This window comes from Chinchilla lanigera, unplaced genomic scaffold, assembly GCF_000276665.1.
Source record: "Chinchilla lanigera isolate Chin_1 unplaced genomic scaffold, ChiLan1.0 scaffold00057, whole genome shotgun sequence".
Classification (NCBI taxonomy): Eukaryota; Metazoa; Chordata; class Mammalia; order Rodentia; family Chinchillidae; genus Chinchilla; species Chinchilla lanigera.
The window spans coordinates 14885490-14905767 of NW_004955458.1; the positions used below are offsets into that span (position 1 = coordinate 14885490).

At 45.8% G+C, this 20278-nt stretch overlaps 1 long non-coding RNA gene across 4 annotated transcripts in view; it reads right to left on the reverse strand.

The window, feature by feature from the left end:
• Positions 1-2826: 2826 nt before the first annotated feature.
• Positions 2827-20278, reverse strand: part of LOC102004900 — an 89074-nt gene continuing 71622 nt past the window's right edge. For all 4 annotated transcript variants that reach the window (XR_001236481.1, XR_001236480.1, XR_263000.2 and 1 more), the window contains exons 3-4: positions 3898-4007; positions 2827-3537 (exon numbers count right to left, since the gene is read on the reverse strand). This is a non-coding gene — a long non-coding RNA (uncharacterized LOC102004900). The remainder of the gene's footprint in view (positions 3538-3897; positions 4008-20278) is intronic.

Sequence of the window (20278 nt, forward strand, 5' to 3'; positions counted from 1 at the left end):
ACAAGGGCATTGAATGGTTATTAAGCAAAGAAGTCAGTGCAGAGTCCAAAGATTTTCCACTGGATAAAGCCAGTATTCTGGCCCCTTGTTATTTGTAAGCACCGAAGTAATGTTAAAAAGCACACTGCTCTGCTTAAATTTGCATTTTGAGGGCCAGGGATATAACTCAGCAGCACAAGCGCCTGACTGGCAAGCTCAAGGTCCTAAGTTTGATTGCCAGTACCAAAAGAAAAAAGAAAAAGATTTGCATTTTGAGTGAAAAGGGCACTGGGTTCAAATATGGTGCTAATCAGCTTCCATCACTATAACACTGAGACACTCAGAAAAGGGTTATCCTGGCTTAAAGTTTTTGAGGTTTTAGTTTGTGATCCATTCGCCCTGTTACAGCTTTTAGCCCTGTGGCAGGACAGCACCTCACGGCAGCAGCGCATGGCGGAGCAAAACTGCTCACCTCATAAGCAGGAACCAAAGGAGAAGAGGAGGAGGAGGAGGAGGCCCCACAGTCCCCTTCAAGGACACATCCTCAGTGACCTGAAGACCTCTAACCTTTTAAAGATCCTGCCATCTCCCAACAGCACCCAGCTGGGGACCAAGCCTCGAACACACGGGCATTTGGAGGACTACAGCAAGTACTAAAGGAAAAATGCAGTTAGCGTTGCGAACTAGCCACAAACACCGTCGGCTGCGACACGAGACCCTGAAAAGATCAGTCTCAGACATCCTAAGTCTTGCTAGAGATTTCCCCAAAGAGAGAACCACAAGAGTTCTAGGAAGAAGCATCGCCCCTCAGCTGAGGACAGAAAGTTCAGGCGATTCACAAGCGGCGCTATATCCCAGCTGAAATATGCGCTTCCTCTACCGAACGACGCACACGTCCACATGTGGCCCCCACTCCAGATGTTCCTCTCGTTAACTGCGCGCGAGGGCTGCCAGGTCCCGCACTGACGGTGATAAATGCGAGGGTCCTGTGCAGCTGGCTCCTTGCTTTCCTCCTGGGACGAGTCTGGGGAAGTCCAGGCCTCTTCTCTCTGCTCACACATCTTCTGGTTTTGGAACTCCGATGGCACTTGTACATTTGTCTGCGCTGAGCAGGAACTCGCCAACCTCCGTCCTCCTCCTCCTTTCACAGACACAGTTTCAGGTGGTGGGCAGCCGTTAACGCTTGCCCAGGACTTGCTGAGTTTGCAAGTTTTTCCAGGACTTCTCCGATTTCTATCATGTCTATTTTTGAGGGAACTTAAACACACAACCACAGATAGATTCACACACACATTTTCTGTCTTTCTTACCTTCCTTTTCTTTTCTTTTTGCTATACTAAGGGTTGAACCAAAGGCCTTCTCACTGAGCTACATCTTAGTTCTTTTTAGTCTTTATTTTGAGACACTGAGTTAGTCACTAACTTGCCCAGGTTGGGCTCAAACTTGTAATCCTCTTGCCTCAGCCTCCCAGAATGCTGGGTTACAGGCCACTATGTCAGATACAAGCACCATGTCTTAGTTACTTTTCTCTTGTTGCTGAGACAAAATACCAAGCACACAAAGTTAAAGGGGGAAATGTTTATTTAGCTCACAGTTTGTGGAGGTTTCAGCCCATAATCAGCTCCAAGGCAGGGTGGCACATGGCAGAGGGGCAACGGTTCATGATGACCAAAGACAGCAAAAGCAACAAGAGCAAAAGGGGTAAAACAAGCCTCTTTCTGCCTCTTTTATCTTATCCAGACTGCTGGGATTAGGGCGGTGCCCATCCAATCAGTGGATTGATCCAGCAGTCACCCAGCCTTAGTCCCAGCACCCTTAATCCCAGCATTGCACTATGAATCAGTCACAAGCTCTAAATTAAAATGCTTCTGAAAAACCCTGCCCCCTGTGTCTACACGAGGCTTTGGGGGAACATCTAGATACAAACCATAACACACCATTTTTATAATATTTTTCTTTAGTCTCTTCTATATTTGAAAGTATCTTGGCCACCATTGGTAAAATATATACACATAAAAATAACTGGAATACAACTTCTACACACCCTTGTTAGCTGTCTTTGGCTAACATCCACCTTTGCTGATCCACGGAGGAACCATTGTCAATGGTCTCTTGCTAGTTAAGTAAGTTAGGGAGGAAATCGGTAGCAGGTCTCAGTACAGGAAGATTAGAATTGGAGATTTCATTAAGGATATTGCAGCATACCTCCTCCTGTGGACGACCACCAGGACAGCTCTTCTTGAAAGAAGAGCATTTGGCTCCATTTTGGCTAAACCTGGCCCTATTTCCATGTACTGATATGTACAGAGCTGGCTGGATATTTCTTCATCCTCTCAATTGGCTTTAAGCAGTGCAAGTGGGTCCAGCTGAGGCACTGAAGTGTAGTCCTTGAAGCAACGCGACAGATCAGTGGTGCCCCGCACCACAGCTCCCAGCTCTTCTGCATGACCTAGGCTGAGTGACACCACGCTGTTGGCTGGGCTGGAGCCTCGAGAAAGAGGCCATGACAACTCAGGGCATGAAGGTCATGCATCAGAGCTGAAGCACCAGCCCCTAAGTATGAGATACTCAGATCATTCTTCCTGCATCTCACTCTCCCTCTGCCTGTTGCAGGAGTGATCTCAGGCCTCCTGCCCGGCCCAGGTCTCAGCACTCACGTACTTCCCACCATTATCACTCTCACTCATCCCTAAGCCATGGTCCCTCTTCACGAATTAATAAAACCCGGTTCAGCCCTGGGTAGAGGCCTTTGTTCCAGTTGGCTATCATCCTAGCTGGACTTAGGACCCCTTGGCTCCCCTCAACTGCAAATATGCCTTAGTGTCTTTATTCTCGCCATGGGTTCAGGGGAAGTGGTAGATTGGAGTTAATTTATTGGGATTCCAATAACTTTCCCCTGGGATTACAAATACAAACTCCACTGGACCGAGAAGAGGTCCAGGAAGGACGTCCTCTATCCTCCCACTCCCTTCTGGGACCAAAACTGCCATCAAGGTCCCGGAGTTTGCAAGGTACAATAAATGATCAGAGGGCTAAAATGCATCTTGTGAGAAGGCGTGGAAAAGCCAGCAGAAGGAAACACGGGAACAAGGTGGCAGACCTTGGAATGGGGTTACAAGGAAAGAAAATGAGACGGGGGGAAGGAACGCTTTCTTGCCAAATCCCATCAGGGAAAAACGACTTTAAAATTCTACCACATCTCTTCCTCCCACACTGTCCTTTTGGAATCGTATCAGTTCTTCCACCGAAGTCTCAGGCCAGAAAGGAGTGATCTGCAGACACTGCTGAACAGGGCCAGCCCTGCTCCAGTGCCCCTGCCCCAAAGATGCCCGTCGAGGGCAGTGTCTCCATCTTTCCAGTGAACAGGCGCCGTTAATTCAGCGCTTCAGCAGCCAAAAAGTACTGGAGGCCTCACGTCTGTTTCCAGCACCCTCAGGAGGCAACGTGCTGATTCTGAGAAGGTTGAATTTTGTGAGGTTCCTAGAAGCCCTTAGGGAATGGAGATTCGCTTACCTACTGCAGTTCCTTGGGGCTGTAGAATTTCTTTGTCCGGATTTTCTTTAAAATTTGAGGAAATAAGACACAATGAATATAAAGGAATATCTTCAGGACATTTGGTTTACATAACGTGTTAGCGCTGCACTGCCGTAAGAGTCTGAGAAAACCCACTTGAAAGAGGAAAGGTTTATGTTTGACTCATGGTGGCAGCGGTTTCAGACCGTGAGGACCTGGCCTGCCCCCTCTGGGCCTGTGGTGAGGGGAGTGTGGTAGAGCAAAGCTCCTCACCTCATGGTAGTCAGGAAGCAGAGAGAGAAGAAGGGGCTGCAGACAGAGCACACCCCCAGTGAGCTTTCTCCAGGTCGGCCTGCCTTCTGAAGTCCCTACTAGCTCCCAAAACCCCCTAAGCTACACACTCACCTGTGGATTAATCCCTCATGGTAGAATCTCCTCCCAAACACACCATCTCCGCACACTTCTCAGTTGGGGACCAAGTCTTCAAGGCAAAGCTTTGCGGGGACATTTCAGAACTAAACCGTGAGAGAGAGAGAAGAGAAACAGCGGCTTGAACAGATGTAGGATGAAATGCCTGGGGCAGGATATTGGGTCTCAAATTTAATGTGTCTGATATCATTTGTGGGACTTGTCAAAGATAAAGGTAATGAGGTTCCACCCGAAGAAACCTAGAGTGGAGCTCCCCAAATCACACTTCTAGTAAGAACCACAGGTAAGTTGTCACCGGCAGTTTAGGGACTAGTTGTCAGAAGACAGCACTGATTCCCAAGAGCCTCGGTTCTCACCTTCTCCGGTTGTTTTTTTTCAGTCTCTCCCTCCACGGAAACAGCTCTCATCAAGGCCCCCAACGGCCTCTTTGTTCTCAAACCAGAAGCCCGTTTTCAGTCCTCATAGGTCTTGCTTAACCAGCTGCCAGCATCTGACTCAGCTGACCCCTCTCTCCCGCTGGGAACACCTTCACCTCCAGGCACTAACCTCTCCGTTACACTTCTCCCTTTCCAGCTGCTGCTTCTTGGTCTCCCACCCTGGTCTGTTTTCCTGATATCTAGACCTTAGAGCGCCCCTGGGTTTCAGGGCGCAGACTTTCAACCTACCATCGCTCCTTCCATATTTCCACCTATGCCATCAGTTTTAAACACCCTCTTAACCCTATAAATTTACAAATTTGTATTTACGGCCCACCCCACACTGCAGAGCTCTGGACTAGGGCAGCCTATGACAACCAAACATCTCTGCTCTGGTGTCTAATAGGTGCATGTGAATGTGTTCAGATGCCCTGGTTAATACGTCTCCCCTCAAGACTTTCTCTTCCATCAGTATTTCCCAGATTAGTAACACAGAGCTGTTTTCCCCGTTGCTAAATCCAGACCCCCAAGTGTCATTACCGACCCCTTCCTTTCTTTACAGTCTACATCTAAACCATTAGCAAAAGCAGGTGGGGGTGCAGGCACCAGTAATCGCAGCACTCGGGAGGCTGAGGCAGGAAGATCACTCACAACTCAAGGCCAATCTGGATGACATAGCCCAGCTCAAGACGAGCCTTAGTTGCACATGAGATACTCTCGCAAAAAAATCAGCAAACCCTGTCAGTTTTACTAGGCAGTAATTCCAAAATCCCATCTGTTCCCCCACTTCCGCTTCTGTCACCATAGTCTAAGCACGGTCGTCACTCCGCTGGATGAGTGCAGCCGCCTCCCAACTTGTTCCGTGGTTTCTGCTGGTGTTCACTCTCCCAGCCCGTTCTCCACAGGACAGCCACAGTGATTCTCTTAAAACACATGTCACGGTACCCTTCTGCCGGAAGTCTTCCCACCTCACTGAAATTAAAATCCAAAATCCCCACAACAGCCCGCACAAAACTCTGTTTAACCCAAGGCCGCCTCTCTGACCTCATCCTGGGTTGGACCCTCCTCGCTTTTGCATTAGCTATTTCCTCCACACACAGGGCTCTCCCCCCAGGCAGTCACGCACCCTCTCCTCCCTCCTTTAGGGTTCTCTTCAGATGCCATCTCTCACATTAATCAGGCCTGCTGGCTCAGGCGGTACAGCATCCGACGACCTCTGCCTCCTGGTACTCACACCCTCGAGTGATCGCGAACTCTTGAGTATGTGATTCAGTGACTCGCTTCTAGCAAATATAGTTAGGCAGCCACGAGGAACCCTCCTTCCGGGGATCAGATTACAAAAACACTATGACTTCCATCTTGGGCACACTCGTTCTCCCACGAGCTTGCTCACTCGGAGGGAGACCAACCGCCATATTATGAGTGGTCACATGGAGAGATTCATGAGCTAAGGGACTGAGGAAGGTGCCCCGCCCACAGCCAGCAAAGAACGGAGTCTTCTTGGTCCAAGAGCCTTTCATGAGCAGAATCCTGGCAGCTGTTCCACAGCGAATGCAACTTTTTGAGAGGCCCGAAGCAGAGATATGAGCTAAGTTCTACCTGGATTCCTGGCCCGAAGAAACTGTGAGGTAATTAAAAGTCTGTTGTTTTAAAACCATTAAGTTCTGGAATGACTTGTGTTGTTCAGCAATAGATGGCTCATACACTGATTCACGAAGTCTCTCCAGCCCCCCAGCCTACCGCTCCTATTTCTCTCACCCCGTCACTATCACTGTAGCACCACTTTCCAAAGCCTCACGTACGGTCTTCGTTTAGTTTGCTCTCCACTCACAAAAACAAAAGCTCTGCGGGAAAGGGATGTTTGTAGGTTGTTCACTGCTATATCCCAGCACCCAGCACAGAGTGGGATCTTTAAAAATACATGCGTTGAATAAATCAATGCATTTGAGTTAGGGAAAGAGCCTTGTAATAACACAACTGAGAAAGTTGCAGTGAATGTTAAATGGCCAGTGTAACTGGTCCACAGTCAGTGCTTAACACTGTGTGATTCCCCTCTCTAGAGAAACTTCCATCAGATGGCACTGGTGTGGATAAAATTGCAGAATTTTTTCAGACTGGGATGTCTGTTTGCACAATACTCAGGAAAGAAAAGAGGCACAGCGTCTTTGAATTAAGATGCAAAACAATAATTTGGTGGCTGTTTTAATGAGTCTCACCATCCCATCTCCTGAAAGCGCACAACACCCCACTTCCATGGATCCACACCTTTAGCTTTCTATATTGCTCTATAGCTCAGTTCCACGGAGGTTCTTTCAGATCTTTCTAAGATCTGAATTAGACACTCACTTTGAGAGTCATTCAGATAAAAATAAAAATTATTTCCTTCTGTCACCTTGACTGATTGGCCTGTTAAAACCCTACTATCTTCATAACCATTGCTAGACAATAAGATAATCCCAAGAGCAATAGGCAATTATTATCATTTCAAAACCATTCTGCAGTTGCCTCTGAAATGAAATCACTGGGTATGTGATCCTCAGTTATTATGGACGTAAGCCATTCTCTTGTAGGAGGCAGAGTAAGCAGATCATTTCTGTAGAACAATAATGTTTAAAACCTTAATAGCGGCCAAGCAATAGGAGCAATTTTCCTAACAGGATTGAACTGAGGATGAACGAGCTGTCTGACAAGCTACTCTGCCACACTGATACTTCCTGAACCCTTCAGGGGCTTTGTTTTATTTATTGTTTCATTCCAAATGTAGCACAGTTTTCTATCACATGTGAGATGCTCAGTAAATGTGTATGGATTAGATGGATGGATAGGCAAATGAAAGAGTTCTTAGGAGCCCCTGGATGAATGTCTCCTTGTCCTACAAGCTAGTCCACCTGGTACAGTACCCTGGGTGGGCACTTCTTTTTGCCAGAATCAACTGATGGCCTCACTTTCCTTGGTGGCTAAACAGATCTAACCTTCAAATCCTGGTCTGCCACTTCCTAAGTGTGGCACTGGTCCAGTCACTCACCCACTCTGACTCACTTTCCTTATCCGTAAACCAGCACACTAGTATTGAATAGTGCTATTAAAAGGATTAAATTAGCTAACATACAATACCTGTAATAAGCACACCTAGATAATCGATACAGAATTGCTCGTTAAACCTAGTGTGAGCCTCTCACTGTCAAGAGAAAGCATCTCACTTGCTCTGTTCCTCTCAGTCCATCTCATTTCTCCAGTCCCAGGCAGGTGACCCTTAGCAGCGAGAAACGTCTCCACCAGCAAAGTATCCCCCTCTCATGTCAGCCAACCCCTTTTAGGGAAAGTTTATCTTTTACTTACGAGGTGCTTCCAGACACACCCCTTCTTTGAGACTCAAGCAGCTGTAAGTAGTTGGTAGAACCAGAGTCGAGGCCCATTTGTACAGATGAGGAAACTCAAGCAAAAGGAAATTTCACAGGATCACATTCAGTGAGGATAAAGTGAGGTCCTGGGCTCAGCCCACAGTCTTTTCTTGTGCTACACAGCCTTGAGCAAGGGAACGGAGGCAGGAAAGCCGTGAACCTGACCCAGACACATCTGCCAACTCCATCCTGTTGGAGCTCGCAGGGCAAAGAAAGATGACTGGGCAGCAGCCCCTGTGCGCTCGCAGACCTGGCTCCTTAAAAGTGTGGGGACCAGCGAGCACCTATGATTGAGGAAGCAAGTCTTCGAAAAGGTGGGACCCAAGCCTCCTTCCATTCATTCTCCTGGGAACTAAGTGTGAGGTGGTGGTACCCTCCACCGGCCACTCCCAGCCACTGCTATGGTGACAGAGTCTTGAAGCTGAGAGGTGAATTTGCAACCCTGTCTTACAGTCTTGAAACACCAAAAGGAGAAATCCTCTCTCCCCTGGGCCTCTTTGCAGCACAGCTAGCTAGATCTAGGGAGGAGGAGGAAACTGACAGTGGTGGACTACACACTGTGGGTCAGCATTGTGCTAGGCACTCTCTGTACGTTATCTCACCCATTCCATCTTTAGGCCAATCACTACATCCCTGCAGTAGACGTGGTATACTCCTCCAACATCCTTTCCAGCTCCTACGTTACATAGAACTGACCTGCCCCAGTGCTAGGAGTAGGACCAGTGGCTTGGGTTTAACCTGACCAGTTTAAGTCCATTTTCTGGTTCAGAGATTAGATGTGACCCAAACTGGACCAAATAAGAAGTTTCCTGGGGGCACTGGAAAGGAGCTCGTTTGTGCAATCTCTCCTTCCTCTCCCTCCTTCTCTCTTCCTCTGTCTGTCCTGAAAGGGGTGTGAGTCTGGAATTCCCATAACCACTTTGCCATTTTTAGGGCAAACAGCCTTAGGGTAAAGCTGACTTCACAAAAAACAGAGCAAAATAAGAGGGAGAAATAGATTAATTGATGAAGTCATGAGATACTGACTTAACCGCAAACTTTCCTCTAATCCTTAAAATTCCCCTTCTATGTGAGCCAAGCAATACCATTTATTAATTTGACTAGTCTGAGTTGGGTATTTGTATTAAATCCCCTTTTGTTACTGTGATGAAATACCTGAGACTGGGTAACTTACAAGCAACAGAGGTTTACTTAGCTCACAGTCTTGGACACTCAAAGGAATGATAATACCATTGGCTCAGCTCTGGCAAGGAACTCATGGTAGATGATGTCACAGTGAAAGAGCATGAGAGAGAGATCACATGTTAGGACAGAAAGCTAGAGAGCTGCTGGGTCCCATGAGAACTACGCTAATCCCATCTGAGCTTACACTCTCCGGTGATGCAGCAGTCTCTCACTGGCCTCCACCTCTTAAGGGTTCCTCCACCTCCCTTGTTACCACACTGAGGACAAAGCTTCCACCAGATAAAGCCTTGGGAGACAAACTCCACCTAAATCACAGGAGGATTCTAAAACTTGCAACATAAAGAGACCTGGCTGGGTTATGATAAGGCAAGGCTGTCAAAACAAGGAGACTCAACAGTAATGGAATATTTTAAAGATCAGAGTTCGTTTCCCTCTCCTGTAACAGCAGGTGGGTGTTCTAGGTGAGCAGGCCGCTCTGTTCCTTGTGTTCATTCCTCCCCATTTCATTGCCATCCTCACGATCTTGTCTTCATCTCTGTGGTCAAAACTGTGCTGCTCTGGATTCTACCCTGTAGAAGAAGACCGTGGAGCAATCTTGTGTCCCACAGCCAATGTGACGCAAAGCTACTGCTCACATTCCGCGAGCAGATCAGTCATGGCCACATCAGTGTGTGTACATAAACAGTACCCTCCTCTCTTATGCCTGACCGTGTTCCACTGCAGGGATATGCACGACTTCCTTAACTAACTCCTTACTGCTAAATATTTAGATTATTTCCACTCTTCTACTTTTATAGACCGGGCTGCAACATGTAATGTGATGTGCACACTATTCTCTATGCATGTGAATAAGTTATAGAATAAATTCCTAGAGCTGGTTTAACAAATTGAAGCATAAAGGTAATCATAGAGCCGAAGGCTATTTCCAAATAACATATGAGTATACAAATTTATTTTCCCATTAGGAATGTATGAGAACAGCTCTCTCTTCACTTTTTGTTTGTTGCTTTGGTTTGGTTTTTTTATAGCACTGAGACTGGACCCAGGGGCACTAACCCCCTGGGTGAACTTCCCATCCCTTTTTTTTTTCTTTATTTTGAGATAAAAGTTTCACTAAATCACCCAGGCTGGCCTTGAACTTACAATTCTCCTGCCTCAGCCTCCTGAGCAACTGGGATGACAGATGTATACCTCCGCCTACTCAGCTTCTCTTCACACTTTTGCCAAGAGATTATTGTTAATTTTTTTAACACTGCCAGTCTAATACATGACGAACGGATGATTGTACCAATTTAATTTCTGCTTTTGTTTTTGCTTTTTGAGACAAGGTCTCACTATGTAGTTCAGGCTGGCCTTGAACTCATTGTGTAGCCTAGACTGGCCTCAAACTCGCAGGGATCCTCCTGCCTCAGCCTCCTGAGTGCTGGGGTTACAGGCGTGCACCACCACACCTGGCCTGTATCAATTTAATTTCTATTTACCTTATTATGAAGCTAGCTTTTAATAGGTCTGTGACAGCTAAATGATTGTGTTAGCCTCAGTAAGAAGCCCCCAACTAAACTGGATCAGCATAGCTCCGGGTGTGCCTGAAGGGGTTTACTGAAGGCAGAAGACTCCACCTGGGTGTGAGTGGCACCAGCCAATGGGCTTGTAGCCTGAATGGAATCTAAGGGAAATGAAGAAGGAAGCACGGCTCGCTTCTGTCTCTTCCGCGGAGCTCCAGTCTTCACCTGCCCCTTGGATGTTGTCTCCTGGCTTTTGGTGCAGATCCTTCGGCCTCCTGACAGGACTCACATGGGACACCGCAGTGAGCTCCAGGCCTCCAATGGGTCCTTTGGATCTCCAGCGTGCGGACAGCGCTTTTGCACTCTCCACACCTGACTGCAGGCCGCCACTGTAAGCCCAGCTGGTAAGTTCTCATATATTCCTACCTCCCGCATTAAACCCATTTCTCTAGTAAGCACTGACATCTGACACAATGTTTAAGAAGCATTTCTTCTTTTTTCTATGGATTTTATTTTTTGTACATCTTCCATTGGGGCTTATGGTCTTTTTCTTATTGATTTGTGGAAGCCTTTCCCACATAAAGAAAACTAGCCCTTGCCCGATCACTGAATTGCGCATAGTTCCCATTTTTATGATACTTTCGACTTTACCACGGCTTTTGCACTGCAGAGAAACCTTCTTTGCGCTCACTCTCTGGAGCAGCTCACGACACTGGGACGTGTTAGTAAAACAAGCCACGCTTTCTTGCCTAGGCTGGAACAGCATGAACTAAGGACAACATCACTCTTGAAAATTTGCTCTTCTATTTGATCCCATCCTTAATTATGCTCTAGTAATGACACTGTCACAGAACTCAGCCTACTGGATAAATTCAACTCACTAGCCATGACTCCCAGCCGTCACAGAGGGCAAAGGAAGCCGAGTTTCCTGGCCTTTGGCCTCCAGCTAAGCCAGAGAGGAAAATAACGCTCTGAAAATCCCCAGAGAATCTGTTGACACATCAGTTCTTCCTGAACCTACTTCCTCCAGACAATCCAATTAGAAAGGCCCTGCCCAGGCAGCATTCGGTGGATGCAACAGGGCTACGGGAGAAGAGGCCAAGGAATGCATTGCTAGATGGCTGGAAGAAGAAAATAAAGGAGCAGAGTGAATGAGTAATAGGAGGAATTGCGCTGCGTGCGGGATTTCACCACAGGAACGAAGTTACTCCCGCCACAAGCAAGCACACGGGTTTCCTCACACCAGGCGGGACAGGGCCCTTTGCACAGGGCCGAACGTCAGCTCCACCGTGAGTTCAGGACCCCCAGGACCCCGGAGATCGTAACAGCGTGAGGGTGCTGGGCGAGGGGACCAGTGCTCCTTTCAAAGGTCTGGGAAGGAAAAGCAAGGAGTGATTCTACAACAGCACCAGAGAGTGTGCTGAGGCTGCTTTGGGAAGTTCTGGCTCCCTCCGTACTGTTCAGCCCGATCTCCAGCAGTTACCACAAACCCCCAAATTCAGCCTCGGCTGAGCAGCATCAGGGCGGATTCTAACTCTGCCTGTGGAACACAGGGAGCCCTGTCCCCAGCGTCCCCTTCCGAGGGAGTCGTCCTGACCTCTGGAATTACACTGCTGCCTCTCCGCACTTCCTCTTCCTCCCCTTCTCTGCCCCCAACGGCCCTGTGCCCCATAGCCCTGGGCTTCTCCCTGGCTTCCTGCCTGGCGCTAGGTGCCTGCTCTCACTAGAGTGGTGCCCTGAACTTCAGCCTCCTTGGCAAGGGCACTCACAGCCGGCTGGCCCCCAGCCACCATCCTGTCCCTCTTACTGGCCAGAGTCCGCTTTCAACCCGGATGGTCCTCCCTTTCCCTGCCCCACCCCCCCTTCCTGACACCAGCTGGATATTTCCACTTTGCAGTGTTCCCTTTGGCCCCTGCTGTCTTCCTCCCGCTCCCCCAGGTGGGAACCCATGGATAGCTGCCATCAAGTCCAGATCCGCCACACACAAACACCCACTCCACCCCCTCTTAACAATGACAACATTTATTCACTTTTATAACAAGAAATATGGAGGTAGGAAGACTCCAGGTCAGTTCACTCCACAGCTCAACATGTCATGAAAGACCTGGAGCCTTCCTCTTTCCGCTCTGCCAACCCGTCTTCACGAGAGGGACACCGCAGCCCTCAGCTGTCAGTGCTGGGCTGGGCTTGGCTCCCGAGAGCCAAGGGCTCCCCATTTAGGAATCTGGCCAGCCAGTGGTCAAGCTACTGACGCTACACATCAGCTGTAGTGGCAGAAGTCACACCACAGGGATGGAAACAAGTACAAGCTGCAAAGAGGGGCTGTGTTACCAGAGGACACGCTACCAGCTGGCACTGCTGTGCCCTCAGACAGCAACGTCTATGGACGGCAAAGGTCTGCTTCTCAGATTGATCTTTCTTCAAGAGCAGAGAAGACTTTTCTGTAGGCCTTTTCTGTAGGCCTCCGCACTTCCTGGCGCTAGTTGCCTGCTCTCGCTAGAGTGGTGCCCTGAACTTCAGCCTCCTGACCTCTGGAATTACAGAAGAGATCCTCCTCTACCACCTTCAATCCCTGTCCTCTTGGCCTGATGCTGTTTCACACAGACTGGCAAAGGGTAGGGTGATGATGGTGCCCCTGAGGTGTACGAGCACCTGATTCCGGAGGACCAGGTTCCCCTTGCTGGAAGTAAGGTGGAGACGGGTCTCTGTGGGAGCAATCAGCGGGTGTGTCTTACACACACACACACACTCCTCAGTTGATTCAGAGCTTCTCTGTCTGTGCTCACCCACCCTGGCGGTTCTAGCACACTTATAGGGCGTGTGAGTTTTGATAGCTGAGGTGTCTGCAACAAACCTCTCCACAAAAATAAAATAACAGAAATTTTCTGAGAGGTAATTTTTCGTGGAATCTAGACCTCCATTCACTCAAGTGGTTCAAAACACCTGGCTTCTTTGAAGTACTACCAAATGGATAAAGATCGCCCTGTGTTTCCACTCGGTAGTATTTCTTCTATAAATACATTCATATTTCAAAGGGATTAAATGTTAGCCAGGAAGAGAACACATTCATTTTTATGAGTTGACATGCTGTTTAAATTGAGTTCGATAAACACAAGACTAGATCTCATTAACCAGTTGACTCGGAATTAATTTTTCTCCATTCAGGCTTAATCCAATCCTGGCTTTCTCCCCAACCAGAGTAGACCACGTTGGAACGTGCCTGAGCCTTTGCCGGGAGGCCGCTTCTCCAAGGCTGCAGAAAGGCCCAGGCTGAGACTCTCTGCCCGCTGTGCTCGTTGGTTCTCCCAGGCAGGGCCTCCAGACTGCTCACTCAGGACAGTGTCCAACGGGCCCTCTCTGAATCCCACCTGCCTTCACACACATCTTTTCCCCTCCATTCACGAAAACAAGTAGAAATCTGGCCCGCAGGCCCACGTTTGCCGGGAAGAGTTACCCTTAATGGCCTTGCACATGAACTTCTGTGGTCCATGAAAGGAAGCACCGAGGCCGCCTCACCGCTTTCAAGCACGTACTCTCGAGTACGAGTGGAGCACACAGGAAGCAAGTGATCGGTGCAGGTAAAAAAGCTACAGCCATTGGGTGAAGGAGAGATCATTTCTAGGCAGGTCAGAAAATTTTGTTCTCTTTATTAATGTTTTCTACTATTTCATCTTTTTTTTTTTTGTACCGGGAATCAAACTCAGGACTTTAGTGCTTGCCAGGTAGGTGCTTGTGCCTCTGAGCCATATCCCCGGGCTACCATTTCATTTTAGTATGAAAATTTTCAAACATATAGCAAGAGTTGAAAAGATAATGCAGTGAACGCCACAGTGCCGTCAAGATTTAACTCTTGCTGACATTCTGGATTGTTACCTAAGTCTTTGGCTGTACACGTTAAAGGAAGATTCAGTCATTGTACTATTTCAACTTTACTATCTCTGTACGCACCTAAAAAGAACTTTTGTCTAGAATCATAATACTGTTATCAGATCTAAAATAATAATTCTCTAATAGCATCTAAAGTCCAGTTAGTATTAAATTTTTCTCAGTTATCCCCTCCCCCTAAAAAACTACAGCTGTTTTTCACAAACAAGATTCATGAGCTGGGCGTGGTGGCACACGCCTGTAATCCCAGTACTGGGGAGGCGGAGGCAAAAGGATCATTGCGAGTTGGAGACCAGCCTGGGCTACACAGTGAGCTCAAGGCCAACCTGAACTGCAGAGTGAGACCCTGTCTCAAAAAGTCGAAAAAAAAAACCAAAAAACAAGATTCAGATATCATGTTCAGCAGTTACATCTCTTAAACTTATTTTAATTTAGAAGAACTGTGGTATTTTTGCCTTTTTTTTCATAATGTTGATCTTTAAAAACAGTAGATTTTGTCTGATTTTTATCTCAGGACATTGTCCTACTTGTTTTTCTAGCTTTGATGTCCTGTTAAAACCAAGGCTTGATCAGATTCAGGTTGAATTAGTCGGAGTCCTGACTAGAAGCAGCTGGCCCCTCAGTGTTTAAGTGAAGGGATTGTTCACAGACACGTGGCCAGGCACGGGGAGCACAGGGATGGTGGGTCTTGCAAAGACAACATCTCGGGCCTGAGCAACCTGGGCCACTGGGAAGTGTGCAGGAGCCGGGGCACTGAGGAGCGGTGCCCTACCGGAGTGCAGAGTGTAAGGAACCCGGCCACCACCAAGCAGGGAGTGAGGTGGTAGAAAATAAATGCCATCGCTCTCTCCTCCACCCTCATGTTTTCTGCTGGAGTGCCCCCACCTGACACTGGCCAAACCCAAAGGAGGTTTTATGGTGACAGTTGGGAAGGACATCTCCAGCGGTGCGGGCCTAGCCAGAAAAAGCATCACATGGAAGTGTCAGGGCAACAGGAGAACAACACACACACAGCTTCAACGTTTTTGACTGGAACGCTCCCAAAGGTCGTGCTGTGGAAAACAAAACGTTAGGTTTTCTCAACACCAAGGAAGCTAACATGAACCACTTGGTTAAATGATGGCAGCCACACTGCACCGCGGACATCTAGGAAGTGTGCTTTTAGGGTTGGAATCAGGAAGCAGCTCGAGGGGAGAGGCTGTGGTACAAAGGAGATGTCTCTTCGCCCCAGTCACGTTCACAGAATTACTTTAGCACCCACTGAGGGTTCTTACCTCAGCAGTTCAGTGTGGATTGCAAAATGTTGATATATTTTTTCCAATTTTTTCATTTCTCTACTTGGCTGAATCATACAAAATGCTGTGTGTTGAATTTTAACAATTTCATAAGGTTCAGATGAAAAACCCAGAATACTTACTGCCTAGTACTTTGGGAAGGAAATCCTTCCTCAACCAGAAAAAAACTACCTTTCCTCCTAAGAACACAGGTTTAATATTTACTTCTTTATGTGCCAATTGTTGAGGTAAGGGTCACAGCCAAATGAGTGTTGAATCACAAGCCATTAAAGAAGTGAAAATTAAAACAACACAGGTTAAATCTTACTCCAGAAAGCATGACCATCTTCAAGAAATCAAATAATAATGAATGCCAGTGAGGCTATTGGTAGGAAGCAGGAGGAAGCTTCTACACTGTTGGCTGCAACGTGAGCATAGAAGTTGCTTCTAAGATTTAGCTGTTAGGAATTATGCTGCTGTAAGCATGGGCAGGTCAGTATCATTACGATATGATGTCTTCAATCTTTTCGGAAGATACCTAAACATCTCCAAGTTGCATTTGACGTAACTATTCCCTGTTTAGGTATCTTCCCAAAAGGTTTAAAGACGTCATATCATAATGATACTTACCTGCCCATGTTTATAGCCGCACAATTCCTAATAGCTAAATCTTAGAAGCAACGTCTATGCTCATGAATGGCTGAATGGATAAAGAAGATGTGGTATTTATACACAAGGGAGTATGAGTCATTCAAAGGTAAATGGATGCACCTGGAGACCATAGTATAAATGAAATAAAACAAACACACAAGTTTAAATATCCCACGGAGAAACCCAAAGTATAAATATAAAAAGTAACATAAAAGATATCTAATAGGAAGTAGAATCTTCCTGAAATGGGCAGGGGCTCGAGAGATGGGAGGGCCAGGGGAAGGAGGGAGGGAACCGAGATCTGTTATGTACACGTACCAACTCCCCACAAGGACTGCAGTCAATACATAACACAAGCGCGTACTAATAGAAACAAAAACTGGAAAACATGAGTATGGAGCTGTTGCTCTCTTTTCGCTTGTTTTGTTTTGTTTCATGTGTACTGGGGATTGAGCCAGGACCTTGCTCATGTTCGGCAAGCACTCTACCAGCGAGCTACGTCTCTAGTCCTTTTCTGACTTTAGTTTTGAGACAAGGTCTTACTAAATTGCCCAGTCTGGCCTCAAAGCTGCAATTCTCCTTCCTTACCCTCCTGAGTAGCTGGGATTACAGACAGACACTGCCACATCCAGCTGCTGCTTCTTCTCTTCCCTCTCTCCCTCCCTCCTCCCTCCCTCCCCTCTTTCTCTCTCTTCTTGGGCACTTTCTTTCTCTCTCTTCCACTCTCTCTTTCTCTCATTTTTCCTTTCTATACCCAAATATAGTCTTTGGGAGTGGGAGCTCCTTCAGGCTACTCCCTGGCAGGCCCCTATGAGTCTTGGATGGTTTCCTTTCTTTCTGGAACTATGGGATGTCCTAGACTCCCCTAAGCTATGTTTCCCTCCCCAAAGATCCTTGGTCAATTTTGGTACAAAACGGTATTTAGAAACCAAAATCTGTGTACCGGGTGTCCTCACAGCTACTGAGATGTTGTCTTCTAGGCCGTCACTGTGCACAGACCCTATGCACAGACAACAACACTCAAACATATCTTTAAATCAGTTCCTATTACCATTTCCAATTTAAATTTAACATTCTCAGCTAGTCAGAAATTAATGTTGAGGAGCAAAAATTAGAGTTGGACTTGGAAGCTGTCTTGGTTACTTTTCTCTCGTTGCTGGGACAAAATACCTGATGCCCAAAATTAAGGAAGGAAAGGTTTATTTCGCTTACAGTTTGTGGAGGTTTCAGTCCATACTTGGCAGGTTACAAGGCAGAGTGGCACATGGCAGAGAGCTACAGCTCATGGCGGCAGAACACAGCAGAAGCAACAAGCACACAAAAGCCAGGAATGGAGGCAAGCAGCCTCTTCCTCCCTTACATATGCAAACTATCCACCCCAGGGTGGGTGCAGCTCTCACACCCATAATCAATCAAACTGTAAAAGCCTGCCCCATGACCACATGAGGCTTTGGGGGGACACCCAGACACAAACCATAACAGAAGCTATGCACAATATCTTTTTTAAAAAAATAATTTCTGGGGAAGAGCGAGAGGCTGGTTAATGGGTACAGGAGTGTAGTTAGGAGAAATAACTTCTAATGTTCTGTAGCACAGTAAGGAAAACCATGGTGGAAAATAATTAACTGAATATTTCAAAACAGCTCATTGACAGTATTTTAGACAGGATTTTAAATGTACCCAACACAAAGAAATGATAACTTTCTGAGGTAAGAGATATACTAAGTATGCTGATTTGATCATTACACATTGTATATATGTATTGAAGTGTCACACTGCCCCATAAATATGCACAACTGCTATGTGTCAGTTAAAAATAAAAATATGCTTCATTTTAAATAATGGAAAATTAAGAAAAACGAAAATTTTCTGTAATATATTTGCTGTGAAAAATAAGAGAAGAAAGAGGATAAATATACTGATAATCTCACTCTTTCAACACAACCATTTTTATACAAGTCCTGAATAGTTAAGATTTAAATAAGCACAACAATGAAGAAACTGCAAGCCCTCAAATAGCTTTGGGACCAGAAATAGAGCAGTTAAACAGGGATCCTGTGCTTCTCCTCTTTAACCCTCTTTCCACATGATGCTTTCTGGGTATGTGGCCTTTCTCCTATCTCTGCCTGTCAGAATCATATTCCTACCTTAAAAATGCAGCTCAAAGCTTCCCCTAATTCCCCCTGCCAGGTAGCCTTGCCCTACCTAGAGAGCATTTCCATAGATCTGATAGCATTTGCCTTTGGATGCCTTTTAGACATGTTTGTGTGCCTGCAGTGTCTCTCTAACTGGCTTTCACACTCCCGGCAGTCAGGAGCTAGATGGTTGTCTTTCTACGGTCAGCTCTCCGTATCTGAGAGTCCTGCATCAAGGGATCCCATCAGCTATGGATTGAAAATGTTTGAAAAAAATACCTGTGCCAATGTTTACATTTTTTCCTTGTCCTGATTCCCTAAACAATAGAGCATAATAACAATTTACATAGTATTTACATTGCATTAGGTATTATGAGTAATCAGAGATGATATAAAGTACACAGGAGGATGTGCACGAATATATTTTTATAGAAGAGACTTGAACCTCCAGATTTTTGTTTCCATGATGGATTTTTGAACTAATCCCCCACAAATAACCAGAGACAACTGTATTTTCAAAGCTCTTAGCTTAGCAGCTCATATACAAGAAACTTTCAATCAAGCTTTGCTGCATTTAATTCATTGCAGAAGGTCCCAAGATGAGTCTAACAAGTTCATAGTATATTATGGAAGCTCCCTGTAACTATCCTCAGGTTGAAGAAAGCATTCCCTTCATTCTACCATTTGCACACTGATTACTTCCTCCTGCAGCCTAAGGTTTATGTTATTTCTGATTGTGATAGTATGCCTAAGGTTACTAATTACAACTCTTTCAGTTTCCTAGTAACCTTCTAGCTTACTTTTAAGGCTTCTTCTAAATTTCAAATAATTTTAAATATCTTTAAATAGAATATATTAGTTTTTTGAACAGACATAAAGTGCTCCACATTTACATGTAAAAATGTCATTAGATTGAAGTGTGAATGTGCTTAATGCTCTACAAAGGAAGTGATTGAATTGCCTTCTTTACAGGCTGTAAAGAAAAGACAACCTGCTGATATTGTTTAAACGCACCATGATAGAGGCAGATGGATATATTATTATAAGAGACCTGGAGGTCTCTTCCAGCCCCATGATTTTAATTGAGCTATATAAATTTACACAGTCCCACCTGTCTTGTGGCTAAGCTAAATTGGTTTGGATCTAAACCTCATTATCAGCAAATAGTAATTTCAGCAATACTTGACAACACAGAAATCTGCCAGATTCTATTTTCTTATCTACAAGATGAGAAAGTTGAATTGATTAATCTCTCTGGTCATGAAACAGTATAACTCCATAAATCTTTTGAGAGTCTATAATTGCTCAGATACATGTTTTCTGTGATACTGACTGAGAATAACTTTTGTGTTCCTAAATCTTCCAAATACCTGATCATTCTGAAGAACAAATTTACCTTTATGGAATAACTTTAGATTCTTAACAGAATTATTATCATTGGGAAAAAGGAAAAGCGACCAAAAGACTTATTGAAAGATCATTGCACAGGAGTTCAAATTTCATTTTTGCTACTTACAAAGTATGATTTTGAGCAATTTACTTACCATTGGTGCAACTGACTGGATATTTATGACCCCCAAATTCATGTTTTGAAATCAGATGGCATTTGGAGCTGAAGCCTTTAGGGGGTGATAAGACCATGAGATCAGAATCATCATGAATAGAATTAGTACCCTATAAGAGAGCCCCAAGAGACGGAAACAGAATCACCTATGAAAGAGAAAGCAGCCTTCACCAGACTCCAAATCTTTTGGTGATTCAATCTTTGATTCCTAAGCTCCAGAACTGTAAGAAGTAAATTCTGCTCTTTATAAGTCTGCTACTCTACAATAGTCACCTGCACAGACTAAGACACTTGGTACTTTCATCCAAAATGAAATAACAATTCTCAGCTTGGGGTATTTT